The sequence below is a fragment of the Taudactylus pleione genome, unplaced genomic scaffold, assembly GCF_031769625.1.
Source record: "Taudactylus pleione unplaced genomic scaffold, aTauple2 ptg002179l, whole genome shotgun sequence".
Classification (NCBI taxonomy): Eukaryota; Metazoa; Chordata; class Amphibia; order Anura; family Myobatrachidae; genus Taudactylus; species Taudactylus pleione.
The window spans coordinates 256,870-277,500 of NW_028286573.1; the positions used below are offsets into that span (position 1 = coordinate 256,870).

The window sequence follows — 20,631 nt, forward strand, 5'->3', positions numbered from 1 at the left end:
ACCACCTGGGAATACCATGTGCTATCGGTAATTTTATACTGCCATGACATTATTTTCTATTATATTTTACATTAATTTTATCAACTTATCAATTAATTTACTTGGGTTATGAAGTAAAAAAGATCTAAAGTTAATGTTTTTGAACACCTACAGCCACACCATACTGGACATGCCCAATCTCGTCTGATCTTGGAAGCTATGCAGTGTTGGGCCTGTTTAGTACTTGGATGCGAGAACACCTGGAAATACTAGGTGCTGTAGACAATTAATTACACCCATGGAATAATTTTCTATTACATTTTATATGAATTTTGTCAACTTTTCAATGAATTTACATGATTTAAGCAGTAAAAGAGGTCTAAAGTTTATGTTTTTGAATGCCTAAAGCCACACCTCTCTGGACATGCGCTATCTAGTTTGCTCTTGGAAGCTATGCAGTGTTGGGCCTGGTTAGTGCTTGGATGGGAGACCACCTGGAAATACCATGTGCTATAGGTAATTTTATACTGCCATGACATTATTTTCATTTACATTTTATATTGATTTTATCAACTTATCAATGATTTTACTTGAGTTAAGAAGTAAAATAGGTCTAAAGTTATTGTTTTTGAACACTTACAGCCACACCACACTGGAGATCCCCAATCTTGTCTGATGTTGGAAGCCATGCAGTGTTGGTTCTGGTTAGTACTTGGAAGGGAAATGATAACGCTGGAATATGTGACCGTACATATTCCTTCAGCAATTCACGAATATATGCACGATTATGTCTTTCATTATTTTCATTGCAATTAAGAGTACATAGAAATGATTCAGAATATATATTAGTTGTAAGTTGCGGAGGACCGACATGTGTCGAATGGCCTCAGGCCTAGAGATGAGGTTTACCCTCTCTCTAAAGTAGGCAGGTGTGTGTCTGAAGCAACAGTTATTATTGTTTAATATTGTATAATCTAAAGGTATAAATGTTATTACAGAAATAGGTATAAATTAGAACTGATCAAAACCATTTCTTCTCTAGCAAGACAGAATAATGGGTTAGTTGAGTATGAACAGACTAGGAGACAGTAGGTCTCAGATCTGGCTAAACAAGGAGGGAGCTAATCAGGATAGCCTTGGCCTATATGCGGTCAGTAGCAGAGAGGAAAAAGTATAAAAGATTGATCAAAAAGGGGAGGGGTCGGTCAGTCGGGCTGAGCAGGAGAGATCGTAGGTCGAGAGAGTCACGGGGCTGTAAGTATAAACATGGGCTAACTGTCACCTTGGGAGTCTATGCTAGGCATTGCAAATAATCATTTTGTTACTGTTGCTGAACTAATGTTTGTTTTTTGGATTGTAAGTCTGCTTTGACAATAATACCATAATACATGTATAATTAATTTGCTTTTTAAGTAAAACATTGTCATTTATTTTAAAGTTGGTATTGGTGTGAATTATTCCATTTCTTCTTATAATAAGTAAGGTTTAAAAATAATATCCAAAACACCTCGCGTTATCAATCATGGAGGCACCAGCGAGATTACACAGGTTAACACCCGCTGTATCGGTGATTGAGAGAGAGTGCATGGCAGTGAATTATTTTGCTTATTAGATAATTTTTATTTTTAAAACGTGCAGTTTTTGTTTTTCTCTCTCCTTCGGTCATTGATATGATGGTTAAGTTAATTGCGCTGTATTGATTGCTTTGGATTTGTTTTCTTTTGCTAGGATTTGTTTCTCAAAATAAGGTTTTTCTCCATTGTGTAGTTTGTATAAGAAAGTTTTGTATTTTGTAGAAATGGTGTTAGGAGGAGAGATTTTTCCCCTCCTTTTCTGGTCTGGGCAGTGTGCCCAATAGATAGGGAAAGAAAATGGTATTTGCTGAGGGTTTTTTTTTTCTCCTTCCCCGTGAACTGAAATATGTTGAGTGTAGAATAGAGAGGATTTTTAAATTTGCAAGTTCAGTAATTTTCTTGGCATTTTTGTTAGTTGAGATATCTATTTCTGAAATTATTGGTAGATTGATGTTTTGTTAAGAAGTTTTATTGATACCTTCTATTTTCTTTTTCTGCTCTCTCTGAGAAATTAAAAAAATTTTTGCGCAAAACAGTTTTTTTGTTTTTTTTCTTCTTCATTTTTTCTTCCTTCCCTGCTCTGTATGAAAGAGTGACATATGATTGGTTGAATGACGTATGTTTGGGTAATTGGCTGACCTTCATGGTGGCAGAGTCTGGCAAGAAGCCCACCCAAGTATCGCTTACGGCTTCCGCTTGGAGTTGGGGTTAGATTAGGGTCTTGTGTCCAAAAAAAAAGACACTATAAAAAAAAACGTAGACAGCAGTGTATGCAACTTGTGTGAGTGAACAATATTTTTTTTTGCTTAAAAAAAAGAAAATGGTTGCGCATACTGTCTTTTACCTTTCCTCATTCTTCTGTCTTTCTCTTTCATTGACAGCCCCATTGACAGGGACCCTGATGTGTCTTAATTGTGCATATGTTGCTGAGTTAGAGTTACTTAGGGATTTGATTACCATAGATGAGTTTTTCCTAATATTTTATGACATATGCAATGTTGTTTTGTTTTTTGAAATTGAGGTTTGAGGATTTTGATCCAATAGTGTTTTTAGAGAGTGATTTGTCATTTGATATGGTTTTTGGACTTGGGTTCCGATGGAAGCAGTTCATTAGAATTGTTGTTTGTTTTCTGGTTTCCAGAAATTTTAAATTGTATTTGAGTCATTTTTCCCAGAAATTAGGGGCAGTATTGTTGAGTTTTTTTGATGGTTGGTTTTGTGGTTATAAAAATTAAGTGTCAGCAGGGGGTTAGGACGAGAGGCATTTGGTGAGCTAGCTTTTCCCATTTTCCCCTGTAGTATGCCTTGCATAGAAGTGGAGTAGAGAGGCATAAATCTGGTTATGTGAATTGTGGGGTAATATTATAAATAAAGAAGAGAAGTCCTCGTGGCTAGATAGTGTAAAATTGATCTGCAGATATTTAAGAACAAGATAATATTGATGTAAAAGTGCTAAATCTGATAACAAGGGCAGGTGCACAAGGTATACGTATAGTCACAAGTGTAACAGGTGCACGGAACCCTGATAACGAGGACAGGGGAGGCACCAGGTAACTGAGGTACAAATCTGTTAACAAGGTCAGATTGTACATGACAGGTGTTGACCTGATAACGAAAGACAGGTAACACGAGGGTAGAGTTTTTTGGGTTTTCATTTTGACAGACGTGTCACAATTTTAAAGTGAAAGAAACAGTTAGTCTCATTTGATTTTTAAAAGGCAACATTGTCTCGTACATGTATGGGATTGGAGTTGGTTCTAGTAAGTTATAAGAGGGTAAGAGTAAGTGATTTGAGGGTGAAGAGGTAGATTGTAGCTTGATATGGGTATGGGGAGAATGGCGCATGATGCACCTGGATGGTAATGGTTGTTTGAATGAAGGTGAGAAGAAATTGGTTTGGAGAAACGGAAATTTGTTTCCAGGGTAGTTTACCATGAAATTGTAAAGGTATCCCACTAACAAAACTTGTACTTAAGAAAGAATTAAGTTTCTCATTGCAAGTGTAAAAGCTTATTTGAGGATCTGGAAGAGTGTTCCCATTTCAGGGTCATAGAGATTGGCTGTTTGAAAAAAAAAATGCAGTTTTATTTTTGTAGCAGAGCGAGAGACATTTTTTTAATATGGCATCGAGTGAGTTTCCAAGAGTTAAGAGGGTAGTCATTTTAAAAAAATATATATATATGTGATTAGGAATGACCAGTATGTATGCAGTTATGAAAGACAAGTACGGAGATGAGAGTGTGAGGTTTGTTGCAGGGTGGAGTGGGATGACTGAATGGACCTCTGGTCATTTCCCCATGGCTGGCACATTTAACCAATCTGTTCTGGAAGCTTTGAAAGCAACAATTATTTTGACTAAGTTGGTGAAGAATAGGGTTAAGTATTTACAATGTCTGGCAATATGGCACCGGGAAGTGGAACAAGGTGGCAGTCAGCCAACAGCACCGGCAGTGCCCCCGGCTCTCACAGTTGGCCCAGCTGACCCCCCTTTTTTTGTTTTTTATTTTGTTTTTTGTTTTTCCAAGATTTGAACCCCAGACACTCCTGTCTCTGGTGATGACAATGCTGTTTTTTTATTTTTTTTCAAGATTTGAACCCCAGAGGCTCCTGTCTCTGGTGATGACAATGTTGATGTAACGCTTAAGATTATTGCTTTCTCTATGCTTGCTTATTTTAATTAATAATCATTCCAAGATTTGTACCTCACAGACTATTGTCTCTGAAGCTAACTAAAATGTCTAAGCTTACTGCTATAGTTATGCCTGTTTATTCTAATCAAGAATTTGTTTATGACTATTCCCCAGAAGTGAACTTAGATCTGATTCAGCTGATACAATTGATGATTATTACTGATATTCATGTCCTTCCTGCAACTAATCTCACTATCATTAGCAGGTTCAGTGTGTCCTGGATACCTTATATTTATCTAACCATTTATTGTTTGTGAGGACTTCACAGTTTCCAGATGTTGTCACAGAAATCCTACATCATGTGCAGCATCATTCACAGCAAAGAAATCGTGCAGTTATTTATGTTTCCAGATATAATATAGTATCCCATGTGTTGTTAAAGGTGACAGAGGTACACTTTTTACAGGGAAGGTATTACAAGCAATATATCAATATATGGGTTTATTAAAAAAAAAAAATTGAATGTGTAAACGCTAACATTGAGTACAAGTTAGATAAGGTGGGTATGGAGACTACCATGAGTTGACTGGGGGCTTTTACCTCTAGTTTTGTATAGCATCCACACCACTCCAAAGCAATCACTTAATCTGTGCCTTATGAGCTATTTTTTTCATTTTTTTTTAAAACTGCCTATCCTTATTGTAAGTCCAGCAACAGACTTGTCACTGTTATATGATTTAACTACGGACTATGTTATACAATTCTCACAGCATCTGAAGAAAAGCAAGGAAAGCTTATGAAGAGACTCCCAGAAGAACCTTGTCATGGAGTCCAGTCTGGAGACTATGTAATGGTGAGAAATTTCTTATGTTCTGGTTGTTTCATAGATCGATGGCAAGGCCCTTCCAGGTTCTGCTAACAACCTCGATGTGGCTGAAAAGGACAATTGGATTCACAAAATCTCACTGCAAGAAGGTTGCCGACCTGGCGGTGAGGTCAGTTAAAGCCAAAGAAGATGCAGATAAAGATATTGACTGTGATTTAAATTTAACGAACTTATTTGATGATGGGCCTGATCAAAGTCACAGTTCAGGCCAAGATAAGGTTCACAGAATTGGGGACATTATTAGTAGTGTTCTGCGGGTTGTGAACAAAAAAAGGAAAGATGGCTATTGGTGATCAAGTCTCTGTGAATCCATTGATTGGGAAAGTTATTTTTTTTTCCATTTTTAAATTTTTTATTTTTTTATAGTAAATAGGAGCTGAGAAGGACTGGTGACTGATGAGGACGGTGTGGAGTGGTATCCTAGGGGTACTGCCGGGGTCATATTGGTAGACTCCACTCCTATTTTAAAACTCATGATCATAAGGGATATGGTTTTAGTCACATTAAGAGTCATAAAAGATGCACACTCATTCTACTACTGATACTCCCAGGTATAGGTACGCATCAGAGGATGGTCAAAAGGCCAAGGGAAAATTCTTAATAACTCATATATAAAAATAATTAAAATGTTTGAAAAAGAAATACATTATAGGTAAATAAGGTCTCATACTGGTACTACATACAAGATACATCTGATGAAGTATCGGGAAAAAAAGAGCCATTACAGTATGGCAAAGGTGTGAAGGGTTGCCTCACAATTCCTAGGTGTATATGTAAATACTGTGGTTTAATTCAGAAAAGGGGTATACAATGGTGCAAAGAAAGCATCTCTATACAAACTGACACTTCTTCCCTGGACACTTATCATGAGCTTATAGAAAGAACAATAAAGTTGATTGTTGGGTATGTAGTCACAATGACATTCAGGGAATGTTGTGCTAATGTCTATCTCATTGCACTCAAATCAAACAACATTTCACTCATGATGTAGAACTCTCACACTTGAACCTTATAATGTCACAGGTTCCCTACATTTAAAATTAATAAGGTATCCAAGGTATAATCAGGACAACATCATGTCTATTAACAAAATGGTACAGGAGCTGAAGGTATTTATTTGGGAACCAGTGTTTGTAACACAATCTTACAAGGAGGATCTTACTGAATCAAACTTGTTTGGGGATCTTTTAGAAATTATTAAATACACAAAACCTAATAAAAAATTATTATATGTGACTGCATTAATAAACTGTGTAATGACAGAAGGAATGTTGGGGTACAATAAAACATACAGTCATCATATTGCAGAATGGAACAAGCAAGAAGAAAGCGTGGATGAAAAGGGTGCCCATTGTAATGTTCCTTTTAATGCTTTTCTAACACATTGTCTAATAAACCATGACACTACCACAGGGGTTATATTATATGTGTGGGCATAAGGCTTATTGATGGTTACCGGTGAATTCTTTTGAAAAGGGTCTTATAAGAACATTGCTATCTGATGCAAAGGTAACACAACAGAAAATCTAAAAGAAACATATGAAATAATTACTGTGTAAGAATGGTAAATAGAAATACAAATGGTATATGGAAAAGTAAAAGCACCTTTTTACACTGTCCCAAAGTTATAAGGTTGGTTTAGGATTTGGTACCATAACAACATTTGGTACATAGGGAATTAATAAACAATATCGCAGACATTGTGGTAAGAGAGTTTCAAGCAAATAAACACTGAATTAAAATGCAGCACACACTACCTTACAGCTGTAACTTTGGATATTGTGTCACATTACAAACAGTATAAGAGTTAAAGTGTTGTACATACATTACAAATTCTTCTGATGCAGAAGACATAAAATAAAGGTTAAATGAAATTACTCAGGTTAAAAATGAATTTGCTGAATAAACATGATGGCACGATTCCCGACAGTTGGTTCACCTGGTCGAACCCAAGTACCTAGTTCGCATGAGTTGAAAATTGGTTTGGCGGCATTATGCACGCATCGGGAAGATTAATATTTTTTGTCATGATAATGTTGTTGATTTTCTATATATTAGTGAGATGCTTCAAGAAGATTTTCCAGTGCATTAAGAAGAAATCAGATGATGCAATCTATGAGAGATATGAACTTTCTTCAGAGATATGAACTTTTTTCGGAGTTATGACCCCTCAAATTTCATGAGGATGGAACTGATAATGCCGGAATATGTGACAGTACATATTCCTTCAGCAATTCACGAATATATGCATGCTTATGTCTTTCATTATTTTCATTGCAATTAAGAGTACATAGAAATGATTCAGAATATATATTAGTTGTAAGTTGCGGAGGACCGACATGTGTCGAATGGCCTCAGGCCTAGAGATGAGGTTTACCCTCTCTCTAAAGTAGGCAGGTGTGTGTCTGAAGCAACAGTTATTATTGTTTAATATTGTATAATCTAAAGGTATAAATGTTATTACAGAAATAGGTATAAATTAGAACTGATCAAAACCATTTCTTCTCTAGCAAGACAGAATAATGGGTTAGTTGAGTATGAACAGACTAGGAGACAGTATGTCTAAGATCTGGCTAAACAAGGAGGGAGCTAATCAAGATAGCCTTGGCCTATATGCGGTCACCAGTATTTTGAGAACATAGAAAGGAGATTATAGGTTTTTGTTGTGATTAAAATATATAATTAGTGAAATGTTTAGTGCGCAAGAATATTGAATTAATTAATTAATATTCGTCATTTTAGAATATGTCAGTAGCAGAGAGGAAAAAGTATAAAAGATTGATCAAAAAGGGGAGGGGTCGGTCAGTCGGGCTGAGCAGGAGAGATCGTAGGTCGAGAGAGTCACGGGGCGCTGGGGTGTAAGTATAAACATGGGCTGACTGTCACCTTGGGAGTCTATGCTAGGCATTGCAAATAATCATTTTGTTACTGTTGCTGAACTAATGGTTTTTTTTGGATTGTATGTCTGCTTTGACAATAATACCATAATACATGTATAATTAATTTGCTTTTTAAGAAAAACATTGTCATTTATTTTAAAGTTGGTATTGGTGTGAATTATTCCATTTCTTCTTATAATAAGTAAGGTTTAAAAATAATATCCAAAACACCTCGCATTATCAGAGACCACCTGGGAATACCAGGTACTGTAGGTAATTTTATACTTACTTAACAGACTTTTCTATGACATTTTACAAATTTTTTTATCAATTGATCAATAAATTTATTGGAGTTGGGAAGTAAATGAGGTCTAAAATTAGGGTTTTCAAACAATTTCAGCCAAACTGCTCTGGACACGCCCAATCTCTTTGGATTTTGGAAGCTATGCAGTGTTAGTGCTGGTTAGTAAATGGATCAGAGACCACTTGGGAATACCAGGTGCTGTAGCTAATTTTAAAATGCAATAACAGACTTTTCTACGACATTTTGCATTTGTTTTATTAATGTATCAATGAATTTACTGGAGTTAAGAAGTAAAAGAAGTCTAAAATAAAGGTTTTTTTAACACATACAGCCACACCACACTGGACATGCCCAATCTTATCTGATCTTAGAAGCTATACAATGTTGGGCCTGGTTAGTACTTGGATTGGAGACCATGTGGGAATACCAGGTATTGTAGGTAATTTTATACTGCCATAACATTCTTTTCTATGACATTTTACATTAATTTTATCAACATATCAATGAATTTACTTGAGTTAAGAAGCAATAGAGGTCTCTAGTTAATGTTTTTGAACACCTACAGCCACACCACACTGGACATGCCCAATCTCATCTGATCTTGGAAGCTATGCAGTGTTGGGCCTATTTAGTGCTTGGATGAGAGAACACCTGGAAATACCAGGTGATGCAGGTAATTTTTTCCTCCGAGTGCATTATTTTCTATTACATTTTACATGAATATTATAAACTTATCAATTAATTTACTTGAGTTAAGAAGTAAAAGAGGTCTAAAGTTAATGTTTTGGAATGCCTACAACCACACCACTTTGGACATACCCAATCTAGTCTGATCTTGAAAGTTATGCAGTGTTGGGCCTGGTTAGTACTTGGATGGGAGACCACATGGGAATACCTGGTGCTGTAGGTAATTTTATACTGCCATGACATTCTTTTCTATTACATTTTACATTTAATTTTATCAACTTATCAATTAATTTTTCTTGAGTTAAGAAGTAAAATAAGAGTAAAGTTAATGTTTTTGAACACCTACAGCCACAACACACTGGACATGCCCAACATCATCTTATCTTGGAAGCTATGCAGTGTTCGGCCTGGTTAGTACTTTGATAGGAGACATCCTGGGAATATTAGGTGCTGTAGGTAATTTTACACTGCCATTACATTCTTTTCAATTACATTTTACATTATTTTTATCAACTTATCAATGAATTTACTTGAATTAAAATGTAAAAGTGGTCTAAAGTTAATATTTTTGAACACATCAATCCACCCCAGACTGGGCATGCCCAATCTCATCTAATCTTGGAAGCTAGCCAGTGTTGGGCCTGGTTAGTACTTGGATGGGAGACCACTTGGGAATACCAGGTGCAGTATGTAATTTTACACTGCCATTACATTCTTTTCTATTACATTTTACGTTATTCTTATCAACTTATCAATGAATTTATGTGAGTTAAGTAGTAAAAGAAGTCTAAAGTTAAGGTTTTTGAACACCTACAGCAAAACAACACTGGACATGCCCAACATCATCTGATATTGGAAGCAATGCAGTGTTGGGCCTGGTTAGTACTTGGATGGGAGATCACTTGGGAATACCAGGTGCTGTTGATATTTTTATACTGCCATAACATTCTTTTGTATTACATTTTACATTTAATTTTATCAACTTATCAATGAATTTACATGAGTTAAGAAGTAAAAGAGGTCTAAAGGTAATGTTTTTGAACACATACTGCAGCACCACACTGGACATGCCCAATATCATCTGATCTTGGGAGCTATGCAGTGTTGGGCTTAGTAAGTACTTGGATGGGAAACCAGCTGTCAAAACCAGGTGCTCTAGGTAATTTTATTCTGCCTTAACATTCTTTTCTATTACATTTTATATTCATTTTATCAACTAATGTATGAATTTATTTGGGTTAAGAAGTACAAGTTGTCTAAAGTTAAGGTGTTTGAACACTTGCAGCCATACAACACTGGACATGCCCAATCCCTTCTGATATTGGAAGCTATGCAGTGTTTGGCCTGGTTTGTACTTGGATGAGAGACCACGTGGGAATACCGGGTGCTGTAGCTAATTTCATACTCCCATAATGTTTTTTTCTATTACATTTTATATTCATTTTATCAACTTATCAATGAATTTACTTTGGATTAGAAGTTAAAGATTTCTAAAGTTAATGTTTTTGAACACTTACAGCCACACCACACTGGACATGCCCAATCTCGTCTGATATTGGAAGCTATGCAATGTTGGGTCTGGTTAGTACTTTGATAGGAGACCACCTGGTTATATCGCGTGCTGTAGTTATTTTTACACTGCCATAACATTCTTTTCTATTACATTTTATATTCATTTTATCAACATTTCATTGAATTTATTGGGGTTAAGAAGTAATAGATGTCTAAAGTTAATATGTTTGAACACCTGCAGCCATACCACAGTGGACATGCCCAATCCCATGTTAGCTTTGAAGCTATGCAGTGTTGGGTCCGCTTAGTACTTGGATGGGAGACCACCTTTGAATACAAGGTGCTGTAGGTAATTTTATACTGCCATAACATTCTTTTCTATTACAGTTTACATTAATTTTATCAACTTATCAATAAATTTACTTGAGTTAATAAGTAAAAGAGGTTTAAATTTAATGTTTTTGAACAGCTACAGCCACACCAAACTGGACATGCCCACTCTCCTCTGATCTTCAATGCAATGCGGTGTTAGGATTGGTTAGTACTTGGATGGGAGACCCCCTGGGAATACCAAGTGCTGTAGGTAATTTTATACTGCCAAAAACATTCTTTTCTGGTACATTTTACATTACTTTTATAAACTTATCAATGAATTTACATGAGTTAAGAATTAAAGAGGTCTAAAGTTAAAGCTTTTGAACACTTACAGCCACACCACACTGGACATGCCCTATCTCTTCTGATCTTGGATGCTATGCTGTGTTGGGACTGGTTAGTACTTGGATGGGAGTCCACCTTGGAATATCAGGAGCAGTAGGTAATTTTATAGTGCCACAGCATTCTTTTCTATTACATTTTACATTTAATTTTATCAACTTATCAATGAATTTACTTGAGTTAAGTAGTAAAAGAGGTCTAAAGTTAATGTTTTTGAACAACTTACAGCCACACAACATTTGACATGTCCAATCTCATCTGATATTGGAAGCTATGCAGTGTTGGACCTGGTTAGTACTTGGATGCAAGACCACCTGCGAATACAAGGTGCTATAGATAATTTTATACTCCCATAACATGCTTTTCTATTACATTTTACATTAATTTTATCAACTTATCAATGAATTTACTTGAGTTAGGAAGTAAAAGAGGTCTAAAGTTAAGGTTTTTGAGAACCTACTGCCAAACCACAGTGGACATGCCCAATCTGGTCTCATCTTGGAAGCTATGCAGTGTTGGGCCTGGTTAGTATTTGGATGGGACCCCACCTGGGAAAACCAGGCGCTGTAGGTATTTTTATACTACCACAACATTCTTTTCTATTACATTTTTCATTAATTTTATCAACTTATCAATGTATTTACTTTAGTTAAGAAGTAAAAGAGGTCTAAAGTTAATGTTTTTGAGCACCTACAGCCAAACCACACTGGACATGCCCAATCTCGTCTAATCTTGGAAACTAGGCAGTGTTGGGCCTGGCTAGTACTTGGATGGAAGACCACCTGGGAATCGCGGGTACTGTAGGTAATTTTACACTGCCTAACATTCTTTTCCCTTACAATTTACATTAATTTTATCAACTTATCAATTAATTTACTTGGTTTAAGAAGTAAAAGAGGTCTAAAGTTAATGTTTTTGAACACCTACAGCCACACCACACTGGACATGCCCAATCTCTTCTTAACTTGGAATCTATGCAGTGTTGGGCTTGGTTATTACGTTGGTAATAGACCACCAGGGAATACCAGGCGCTGTAGGTAATTTTGCACTGCTATAACATTTTTTTCTCTTACATTTTACATCAATATTATCAACTTATCAATGAATTTACTTGGATTAAGAAGAAAAATAAGAGGTCTAAAGTTAAGGTTTTTGAACACCTACAGCCACACCACATTGGACATGCCCAATCTCATCTGATATTGGAAGCTATGCACTATTGGGCCAGGTTAGTACTTGGATGCGAGACCACCTTGGAATACCAGATGCTGTAGGTAATTTTATCCTCCCATAACATGCTTTTCTATTACATGTTACATTATTTTTGTCAAATTATCATTGAATTTACTTGAGTTAACAAGTAAAAGAGGTCTAAAGTTAAGATTTTTGAACACCTACTGCCAAACCACAGTGGACATACCCAATCTAGTCTGATCTTGGAAGCTATGCATTGTTGGGCCTGGTTAGTACTTAGATGGGAGACCACCTGGGAAAACCAGGTGCTGTAGGTAATTTAACACTGACATAACATTCTTTTCTTTCACAATTTACATTAATTTTATCAACTTATCAATGAAATTACTTGAGTTAAGAAGTAAAAGAGGTCTAAAGTTAATATTTTTCAACACATGTAGCCGCGCCACACTGGACATGCCCAATCTCATCTAATCTTGGATGCTAGGCAGTGTTGGGCCTGGTTAGTACTTGGATGGAAGACCACCTGGGAATACCGAGTGCTGTAGGTAATTTTACACTGCCATAACATTCTTTTCTCTTACAATTTACTTTAATTTTATCAACTTATCAATGAATTTACTTGGTTTAAGAAGTAAAAGAGGTCCAAAGTTAATGTTTTTGAAAACCTTCAGCCACACCACACTGGACATGCCCAATCTCTTCTTAACTTGGAATCTATGCTGTGTTGTGCTTGGTTATTACGTTGATAATAGACCACCTGGGAATACCAGGTGCTGTAGGTAATTTTGCACTGCTATAACATTTTGTTCTCTTACATTTTACATTAATTATTTTCAACTTATCAATGAATTTACTTGGGTTAAGAAGAAAAAAAAGAGGTCTATAGTTAAAGTTTTTGAACAACTACAGCCATACCACATTGGACATGCCCAATCTCATCTGATATTGGAAGCTATGCACTGTTGGGCCTGGTTAGTAATTGGATGCGAGACCACCTGGGAATACCAGATGCTGTAGGTAATTGTATCTTCCCATAACATGCTTTTCTATTACATGTTACATTATTTTTGTCAACTTATCAATGAATTTACTTGAGTTAAGAAGTAAAAGAGGTCTAAAGTTAAGATTTTTGAACACCTACTGCCAAACCACAGTGCACATGCCCAATCTAGTCTGATCTTGGAAGCTATGCAGTGTTGGGCCTAGTTAGTACGTAGATGGGAGACCACCTGGGAAAACGAGGTGCTGTAGGTAATTTTACACTGCCATAACATTCTTTTCTATTACAATTTACATTAATTTTATCAACTTATCAATGAAATTACTTGAGATAGGAAGTAAAAGAGGTCTAAAGTAAATATTTTTCAACACATGTAGCCACACCACACTGGACATGCCCAATCTCATCTGATCTTGGAAACTATGCAGTGTTGGGCCTGGTTAGTACATGGATGAGAGACCACCTTGGCATACCAGGAGCTGTATGTACTTTTATCCTGCCATAACATTCTTTTGTATTACATTTTACATTAACTTTATCAACTTATCAATTCATTTATTTGGGTTAAGAAGTAATAGATGTCTAAAGTTAAGTTTTTGAACATTTGAAGCCATACAACTCTGGACATGTTCAAATCCGTTTGATCTTGGAAACTATGCAGTGTTGGGCCTGGTTTTTACTTGGATGGGAGACCACCTGGGAATACCAGGTGCTGTCGGAAATTTTATACTGCCATAATATTCTTTTCTATTACATTTTACATTAATTTTATCAACTTATCAATGAATTTTCTTGAGTTAAGAAATAAAAGAGGTCTAAAGTTAAGGTGTTTGAACACCTGCAGCCATACCATACTGGAAATTCCTGATCTTGGAAGCTATGCAGTGTTGGGCCTGCTTAGAACTTGGATGGGAGACAACCTGTGAATACCAGGTGCTTTAGGTAATTTTGCACTGCCATTACATTCTTTTCTATTACATTATACATTATTCTTATCAACATATCAATGAATTTACGTGAGTTAAGAAGTAAAAGAGTTCTAAAGTTAATTTTTTTTAACACCTACAGCCACACCACACTGGACATGCCCAATCTCTTCTGATCTTGGAAACTATGCAGTGTTCGGCCTGGTTAGTACTTGGATGAGAGAACACCTGGGCATACCAGGTGCTGTATGTACTTTTATACTGCGATAACATTCTTTTGTATTACATTTTACATTAATTTTATCAACGTATCAATGAATTTACTTGGGTTAGGAAGTTAAAGTGGTCTAAAGTTAATGTTTTTGAACACCTACAGCCACACCACATTGGACATTGCCTATCTCATCAGATCATGGAAGCTGTCCAGTGTTGGGCCTGATTAGTACTTGGATGGGAGACCACCTGGTAATACCATGTGCTGTATGTAAATTTATACTGCCATAACATTCTTTTTTATTCCATTTTACATGTAATTTTATCAACTTATCTATGAATTTCCTTGAATGAAGAAGTAACAGTTGTCTAAAGTTAGTGTGTTTGAATACCTACAGCCACACCACACGGGAAATGCCCAATCTCATCTGATTTTGGAAGCTATTTAGTGTTGTGCCTGGTTAGTATTTGGATGGGAAACCACCTGGGAATACCCGGTGCTGTAGGTAATTTTATACTGACATAACATTCTTTTCTATAACATTTTACATTTAATTTTGTTAACTGTTCAATGAATTTACTTGAGTTAAGAAGTAAAAGAGGTCTAAAGTTAATGTTTTTGAGCAGCTACAGCCACACCACACGGGACATGCCCTGTCTCATCTGATCTTGGAAGCTATTCAGTGTTGGGCCTGGTTAGTACTTGGATGGGAAACCACTAGGAAATACCTGGTGCTGTAGGTAATTTTATACTGACATAACATTCTTTTCTATAACATTTTACATTTAATTTTGTTAACTGTTCAATGAATTTACTTGAGTTAAGAAGTAAAAGAGGTCTAAAGTTAATGTTTTTGAGCACCTACAGCCAAACCACACTGGACATGCCAAATCTCATCTGATATTGGAAGCTATGCTGTGTTGGGCCTTGTTAGTACTTGGATGGGAGACCACAAGGGAATATCAGGTGCTGTAGGTAATTTTATAGTGCCATAACATTTTTTTCTATTACATTTTACATTAATTTTATCAACTTATCAATGAATTTACTTGTGTTAAGAAGTAAAAGTGGTCTAAAGTTAATGTTTTGAACAGCTACAGCTGCACCACACTGGACATGACCAATCTCATCTGATCTTGGAAGCTATGCGGTGTTGGGCTTGGTTAGTACTTGTATGGGAGACCACCTGGGAATACCAGGTGCTGTTGGTAATTTTATACTGCCATAACATTCTTTTCTATTACATTTTACATTTAATTTTATCAACTTATCAATGAATTTACTTGAGTTAAGAAGTAATAGAGGTCTAAAGTTAATGTTTTTGAAAACCTACAGCCAAACCACACTGGATGTGCCCAATCTCCTCTGTTCTTGGAAGCTGTGCAGTGTTGGGCCTGGTTAGAACTTGGATGGTAGACCAAATGGGAATACCAAGTGCTGTATTTAAGTTTATACTGCCATAACATTCTTTTCTATTACATTTTACATTTAATTTTTTCAACTTATTAATAAATTTACTCGAGTTAAGAAGTAATAGAGGTCTAAAGTTAATGCTTTTGAGCACCTACAGCCAAACCACACTGGACATGCCCAATCTCGTCTGATCTTGGAAGCTATGCAGTGTTGGGCCTGGTTAGTACTTGGACGGGAGACCACCTGGGAATACCAGGAGCTGTAGGTAATTTTATACTGCCATAACATTCTTTTCTATTACATTTTACATTTAATTTTTAAAATTATCAATGAATTTACTTGAGTTAAGAAGTAATAAAGGTCTAAAGTTAATGTTTTTGAGCACCTACAGCCAAGCCACACTGGACATGGCCAATTTCGTCTGATCTTTGAAGCTATGCAGTGTTGGGCCTGGTTAGTACTTTTATGGGAGACCACCTAGGAATACCAGGTGCTGTAGGTAATTTTATACTGCCATAACAGTCTATTATATTACATTTTACATTTAATTTTTTCAACTTATCAATGAATTTACTTGAGTTAAGAAGTAAAAGAGGTCTAAAGTTAATATTTTTGAGCTCCTACAGCCAAACCACACTGGACATGCCCAATCTTGTCTGATCTTGAAAGCTATGCAGTGATGGGCATGGTTAGTGCTTGGATGGGAGACCACCAGGGAATACCAGGTGCTGCAGGTAAATTTATACTGCCATAACATTCTTTTCTATTACATTTTACATTTAATTTTTAAAATTATCAATGAATTTACTTGAGTTAAGAAGTATAAGAGGTCTAAAGTTAATATTTTTGAGGGCCTGTAGCCAAACCACACTGGACATGCCCAATCTTGTCTGATCTTGGAAACTATGCACTTTTGGGCCTGTTTAGTACTTGGATGGGAGACCACCAGGGAATACCAGGTGCTGTAGGTAATTTTATACTGCCATAACATTCTTTTCTATTACATATTACATTAATTTTATCAACTTATCAATGAATTTACTTGAGTTAAGACGTAAAAGAGGTCTAAAGTTAATGTTTTTGAACATGTATAGCCACACTACAATGGACGTGCTGCATTTCGTCTTATATTGGAAGCTATGCAGTGTTAGGACTGGTTAGTACTTGGATGTGAGACCACATGGGAATACCAGGTGCTGTAGTTAATTTTATACTGCCATAACATTCTTTTCAATTACATTTTACATTAATTGTATCAACTTATCAATGAATTTACTTGAGTTAAGAAGTAAAAGAGGTCTAAAGACAATGATTTTGAACACCTACAGCAACATCACACTATAAATGCCCAATCTCATCTGTTCTTGGAAGCTATGCGGTGTTGATCTTTGTTAGTACTTGGATGGGAGGCCAGCTGGGAATCCTAGGTACAGTAGGTAATTTTAGAGTGCCATAACATTCTTTTCAATTACAATTTACATTAATTTTTTCAACTTATCAATGAATTTACTTGAGTTAAGGAGTAAAAGAGGTCTAAAGTTAATGTTTTTGAACACCTACAGCCACACCACACTGGACATGCCCAATATCATCTGATCTTGGAAGCTATACAGTGTTGGGCCTGATTAGTACTTGAATGAGAGACCACCTGGGAATTCCAGGTGCTGTAGGTAATTTTATACTGCCATAACATTCTATTCTAATACATTTTACATTAATTTTATCAACTTATCATTGAATTTACTTGAGTTAAGAAGTAAAAGAGGTCTAAAGTTAATGTTTTTGTGCACCTACAGCAAAACCACACTGGACATGCCCAATCTTGTCTTATCTTGGAAACTATGCAGTGTTGGGCCTGGTTAGTACTTGGATGGGAGACCACCTGGGAATACCAGGTGCTGTAGGTAATTTTATACAGCCAAAACATTCTTTTCTATTACATTTTACATTTAATTTTTTCAACTTATCATTGAATTTACTTGAGTTAAGAAGTAAAAGAGGTCTAAAGTTAATGTTTTTGTGCACCTACAGCAAAACCACACTGGCCATGCCCAATCTCGTCTTATCTTGGAAACTATGCAGTGTTGGGCCTGGTTAGTACTTGGATGGGAGACCACCTGGGAATTCCAGGAGCTGTAGGTAATTTTATGCTGCAATAACATTCTTTTCTATTACATTTTACATTTAATTTTTTCAACATATCAATGAATTTACTTGAGTTAAGAAGTAATAGAGGTCTAAAGTTAATGTTTTTGAGCACCTACAGCCAAACCACACTGCACATGCCCAATCTCGACAGTTCTTGAAAGCTATGCAGTGTTGGCCCAGGTTAGTAATTGGATGGGAGACCACCTGGGAATACCAGGTGCTGTAGGTAATTTATACTGCCATAACAGTCTTTTCTATTACATTTTACTTTTAATTTTTTCAACTTATTAATGAATTTACTTGAGTTAAGAAGTAAAAGAGGTATAAAGTTAATGATTTTGAGCACCTACAGCCAAACCACACTGGACATGCCCAATCTTGTCTGATCTTGGAAGCTATGCAGTGTTGGGCCTGGTTAGTACTTGGGCGGGAGACCACCTAGAAAAACCAGGTGCTGTAAGTAATTTTATACTGCCATGTCTTTTCTATTACGTTTTACATTACATTTTTTCAACTTATCAATGAATTTACTTGAGTTAAGAAGTAAGAGAGGTCTAAAGTTAATAATTTTGAGCACCTACAGCCAAACCACACTGGACATGCCCAATGTCGTCTGATCTTGGAAGCTATGCAGTGTTGGGCCTGGTTAGTACTTGGATGGGAGACCACCTGGGAAAACCAGGAGCTGTAGGTAATTTTATACTGCCATAACATTCTTTTCTATTAGATTTTACATTTAATTTTTAAACTTATCAATGAATTTACTTGAGTTAAGAAGTAATAGATGTCTAAAGTTAACGCTTTTGAGCACCTACAGCCAAACCACTCTGGACATGCCCAATCTCATCTGACCTTGAAAGCTATGCAGTGTTGGGCCTGGTTAGTACTTGGTAGGGAAACAACCTGGGAATACCAAGTGCTGTAGGTAATTTTATACTGCCATAACATTCTTTTCTATTACATTTTACATTTAATTTTTTCAACTTATCAATGAATTTACTTGAGTAAAGAAGTAAAAGAGGTCTAAAGTTAATGTTTTTGAGCACCTACTGCAAAACCACACTGGCCATGCCCAATCTCATCTTATCTTGGAAACTATGCAGTGTTGGGCCTTGTTAGTACTTGGATGGGAGACCACCTGGGAATACCAGGTGCTGTAGGTAATTTTATACTGCCATAACATTATTTTCTATTACATTTTACATTTAATTTTTTCAACTTATCAATGAATTTACTTGAGTTAAGAAGTAACAGAGGTCTAAAGTTAAAGTTAATGTTTTTGAGCACCTACAGCCAAACCACACTGGACATGCCCAATCTTGTCTGATCTTGGAAGCTATGCAGTATTGGGCCTGGTTAGTACTTGGATGGGAAGCCACCTGGGAATACCAGGTGCTGTAGGCAATTTTATACTGCCATAACATTCTTTTCTATTACATTTTACATTTAATTTTTTCAACTTTTCTATGAATTTACTTGAGTTAAGAAGTAATAGAGGTCTAAAGTTAATGTTTTTGAGCACCTACAGCCAAACCACACTGGACATGCCCAATCTCGTCTGATCTTGGAAGCTATGCAGTATTGGGCCTGGTTAGTACTTGGATGGGAGACCACCTGGGAATACCAGGTGCTGTAGGTAATTCTATACAGCCATAACATTCTTTTCTATTACATTTTACATAACATTTTTTCAACTTATCAATGAATTTTCTTGAGTTAAGAAGTAAAAGAGGTCCTAAAGATAATGTTTTTGAGCATCCACAGCCAAACCACACTGGACATGCCCAATCTCGTCTGATCTTGGAAGCAATGCAGTGTTGGGCCTGGTTAGTACTTGGATGGGAGACCACCTGGGAATACCAGGATCTGTAGGTAATTTTATACTGCCATAACATTCTTTTCTATTACATTTTACATTTAATTTTTAAACATGTCCATGAATTTACTTGAGTTAAGAAGTAATAGAGGTCTAAAGTTAATGTTTTTGAGCACCTACAGCCAAACCACACTGGACATGCCCAAACTTGTCTTATCTTGGAAGCTTAGCAGTGTTGGGCCTGGTTAGTACTTGGATGGGAGACAACCTAGGAATACCAGGTGCTGTAGATAATTTTATACTGCCATAACAGTCTCTTCTATTACATTTTACATTTAATTTTTTCAACTTATCAATGAATTTACTTGAGTTAAGAAGTAAAAGAGGTCTAAAGTTACTGTTTTTGAGCACCTACAGCCAAACCACACTGGACATGCCCAATCTCTTCTGATCTTGGAAGCTATGCAGTGTTGGGCCTGGTTAGTACTTGGATGGAAGACCACCAGGGAAAACCAGGAGCTGTAGGTAATTTTATACTGCCATAACATTCTTTTCTATTAGATTTTACATTTAATTTTTAAACTTATCAATGAATTTACTTGAGTTAATAAGTAATAGATGTCTAAAGTTAACGCTTATAAACAACTACAGCCAAACCACTCTGGACATGCCCAATCTCATCTGACTTTGGAAGTTATGCAGTGTTGGGCCTGGTTAGTACTTGGTAGGGAGACCACCTGGGAATACCA

The 20,631-nt window shown here is 36.2% G+C and overlaps 29 pseudogenes; all 29 read left to right on the forward strand.

Annotated features, from left to right (window-relative positions):
- Positions 1 to 145: 145 nt before the first annotated feature.
- Positions 146 to 264, forward strand: LOC148432250 (5S ribosomal RNA; annotated as a pseudogene).
- Positions 265 to 9,043: 8,779 nt separating this feature from the next.
- Positions 9,044 to 9,162, forward strand: LOC148432251 (5S ribosomal RNA; annotated as a pseudogene).
- Positions 9,163 to 10,216: 1,054 nt separating this feature from the next.
- Positions 10,217 to 10,335, forward strand: LOC148432252 (5S ribosomal RNA; annotated as a pseudogene).
- A 1,521-nt stretch (positions 10,336 to 11,856) lies between these two features.
- On the forward strand, positions 11,857 to 11,975 carry LOC148432253 (5S ribosomal RNA; annotated as a pseudogene).
- Positions 11,976 to 12,560: 585 nt separating this feature from the next.
- Positions 12,561 to 12,679, forward strand: LOC148432254 (5S ribosomal RNA; annotated as a pseudogene).
- Positions 12,680 to 13,266: 587 nt separating this feature from the next.
- Positions 13,267 to 13,385, forward strand: LOC148432255 (5S ribosomal RNA; annotated as a pseudogene).
- Positions 13,386 to 13,500: 115 nt separating this feature from the next.
- Positions 13,501 to 13,619, forward strand: LOC148432256 (5S ribosomal RNA; annotated as a pseudogene).
- Positions 13,620 to 13,734: 115 nt separating this feature from the next.
- Positions 13,735 to 13,853, forward strand: LOC148432257 (5S ribosomal RNA; annotated as a pseudogene).
- A 572-nt stretch (positions 13,854 to 14,425) lies between these two features.
- LOC148432258 (5S ribosomal RNA) lies at positions 14,426 to 14,544 on the forward strand (annotated as a pseudogene).
- A 350-nt stretch (positions 14,545 to 14,894) lies between these two features.
- Positions 14,895 to 15,013, forward strand: LOC148432259 (5S ribosomal RNA; annotated as a pseudogene).
- Positions 15,014 to 15,129: 116 nt separating this feature from the next.
- On the forward strand, positions 15,130 to 15,248 carry LOC148432260 (5S ribosomal RNA; annotated as a pseudogene).
- Positions 15,249 to 15,364: 116 nt separating this feature from the next.
- LOC148432261 (5S ribosomal RNA) lies at positions 15,365 to 15,483 on the forward strand (annotated as a pseudogene).
- A 114-nt stretch (positions 15,484 to 15,597) lies between these two features.
- Positions 15,598 to 15,716, forward strand: LOC148432262 (5S ribosomal RNA; annotated as a pseudogene).
- A 351-nt stretch (positions 15,717 to 16,067) lies between these two features.
- On the forward strand, positions 16,068 to 16,186 carry LOC148432263 (5S ribosomal RNA; annotated as a pseudogene).
- Positions 16,187 to 16,301: 115 nt separating this feature from the next.
- Positions 16,302 to 16,420, forward strand: LOC148432264 (5S ribosomal RNA; annotated as a pseudogene).
- Positions 16,421 to 16,770: 350 nt separating this feature from the next.
- Positions 16,771 to 16,889, forward strand: LOC148432265 (5S ribosomal RNA; annotated as a pseudogene).
- Positions 16,890 to 17,472: 583 nt separating this feature from the next.
- LOC148432266 (5S ribosomal RNA) lies at positions 17,473 to 17,591 on the forward strand (annotated as a pseudogene).
- A 115-nt stretch (positions 17,592 to 17,706) lies between these two features.
- Positions 17,707 to 17,825, forward strand: LOC148432267 (5S ribosomal RNA; annotated as a pseudogene).
- A 116-nt stretch (positions 17,826 to 17,941) lies between these two features.
- Positions 17,942 to 18,060, forward strand: LOC148432268 (5S ribosomal RNA; annotated as a pseudogene).
- A 116-nt stretch (positions 18,061 to 18,176) lies between these two features.
- Positions 18,177 to 18,295, forward strand: LOC148432269 (5S ribosomal RNA; annotated as a pseudogene).
- A 115-nt stretch (positions 18,296 to 18,410) lies between these two features.
- Positions 18,411 to 18,529, forward strand: LOC148432270 (5S ribosomal RNA; annotated as a pseudogene).
- A 112-nt stretch (positions 18,530 to 18,641) lies between these two features.
- LOC148432271 (5S ribosomal RNA) lies at positions 18,642 to 18,760 on the forward strand (annotated as a pseudogene).
- A 115-nt stretch (positions 18,761 to 18,875) lies between these two features.
- On the forward strand, positions 18,876 to 18,994 carry LOC148432272 (5S ribosomal RNA; annotated as a pseudogene).
- Positions 18,995 to 19,110: 116 nt separating this feature from the next.
- On the forward strand, positions 19,111 to 19,229 carry LOC148432273 (5S ribosomal RNA; annotated as a pseudogene).
- Positions 19,230 to 19,351: 122 nt separating this feature from the next.
- LOC148432274 (5S ribosomal RNA) lies at positions 19,352 to 19,470 on the forward strand (annotated as a pseudogene).
- A 116-nt stretch (positions 19,471 to 19,586) lies between these two features.
- LOC148432275 (5S ribosomal RNA) lies at positions 19,587 to 19,705 on the forward strand (annotated as a pseudogene).
- Positions 19,706 to 19,822: 117 nt separating this feature from the next.
- LOC148432276 (5S ribosomal RNA) lies at positions 19,823 to 19,941 on the forward strand (annotated as a pseudogene).
- A 350-nt stretch (positions 19,942 to 20,291) lies between these two features.
- Positions 20,292 to 20,410, forward strand: LOC148432277 (5S ribosomal RNA; annotated as a pseudogene).
- A 115-nt stretch (positions 20,411 to 20,525) lies between these two features.
- The window catches only part of LOC148432278 (5S ribosomal RNA), a 119-nt pseudogene continuing 13 nt past the window's right edge, over positions 20,526 to 20,631 (forward strand).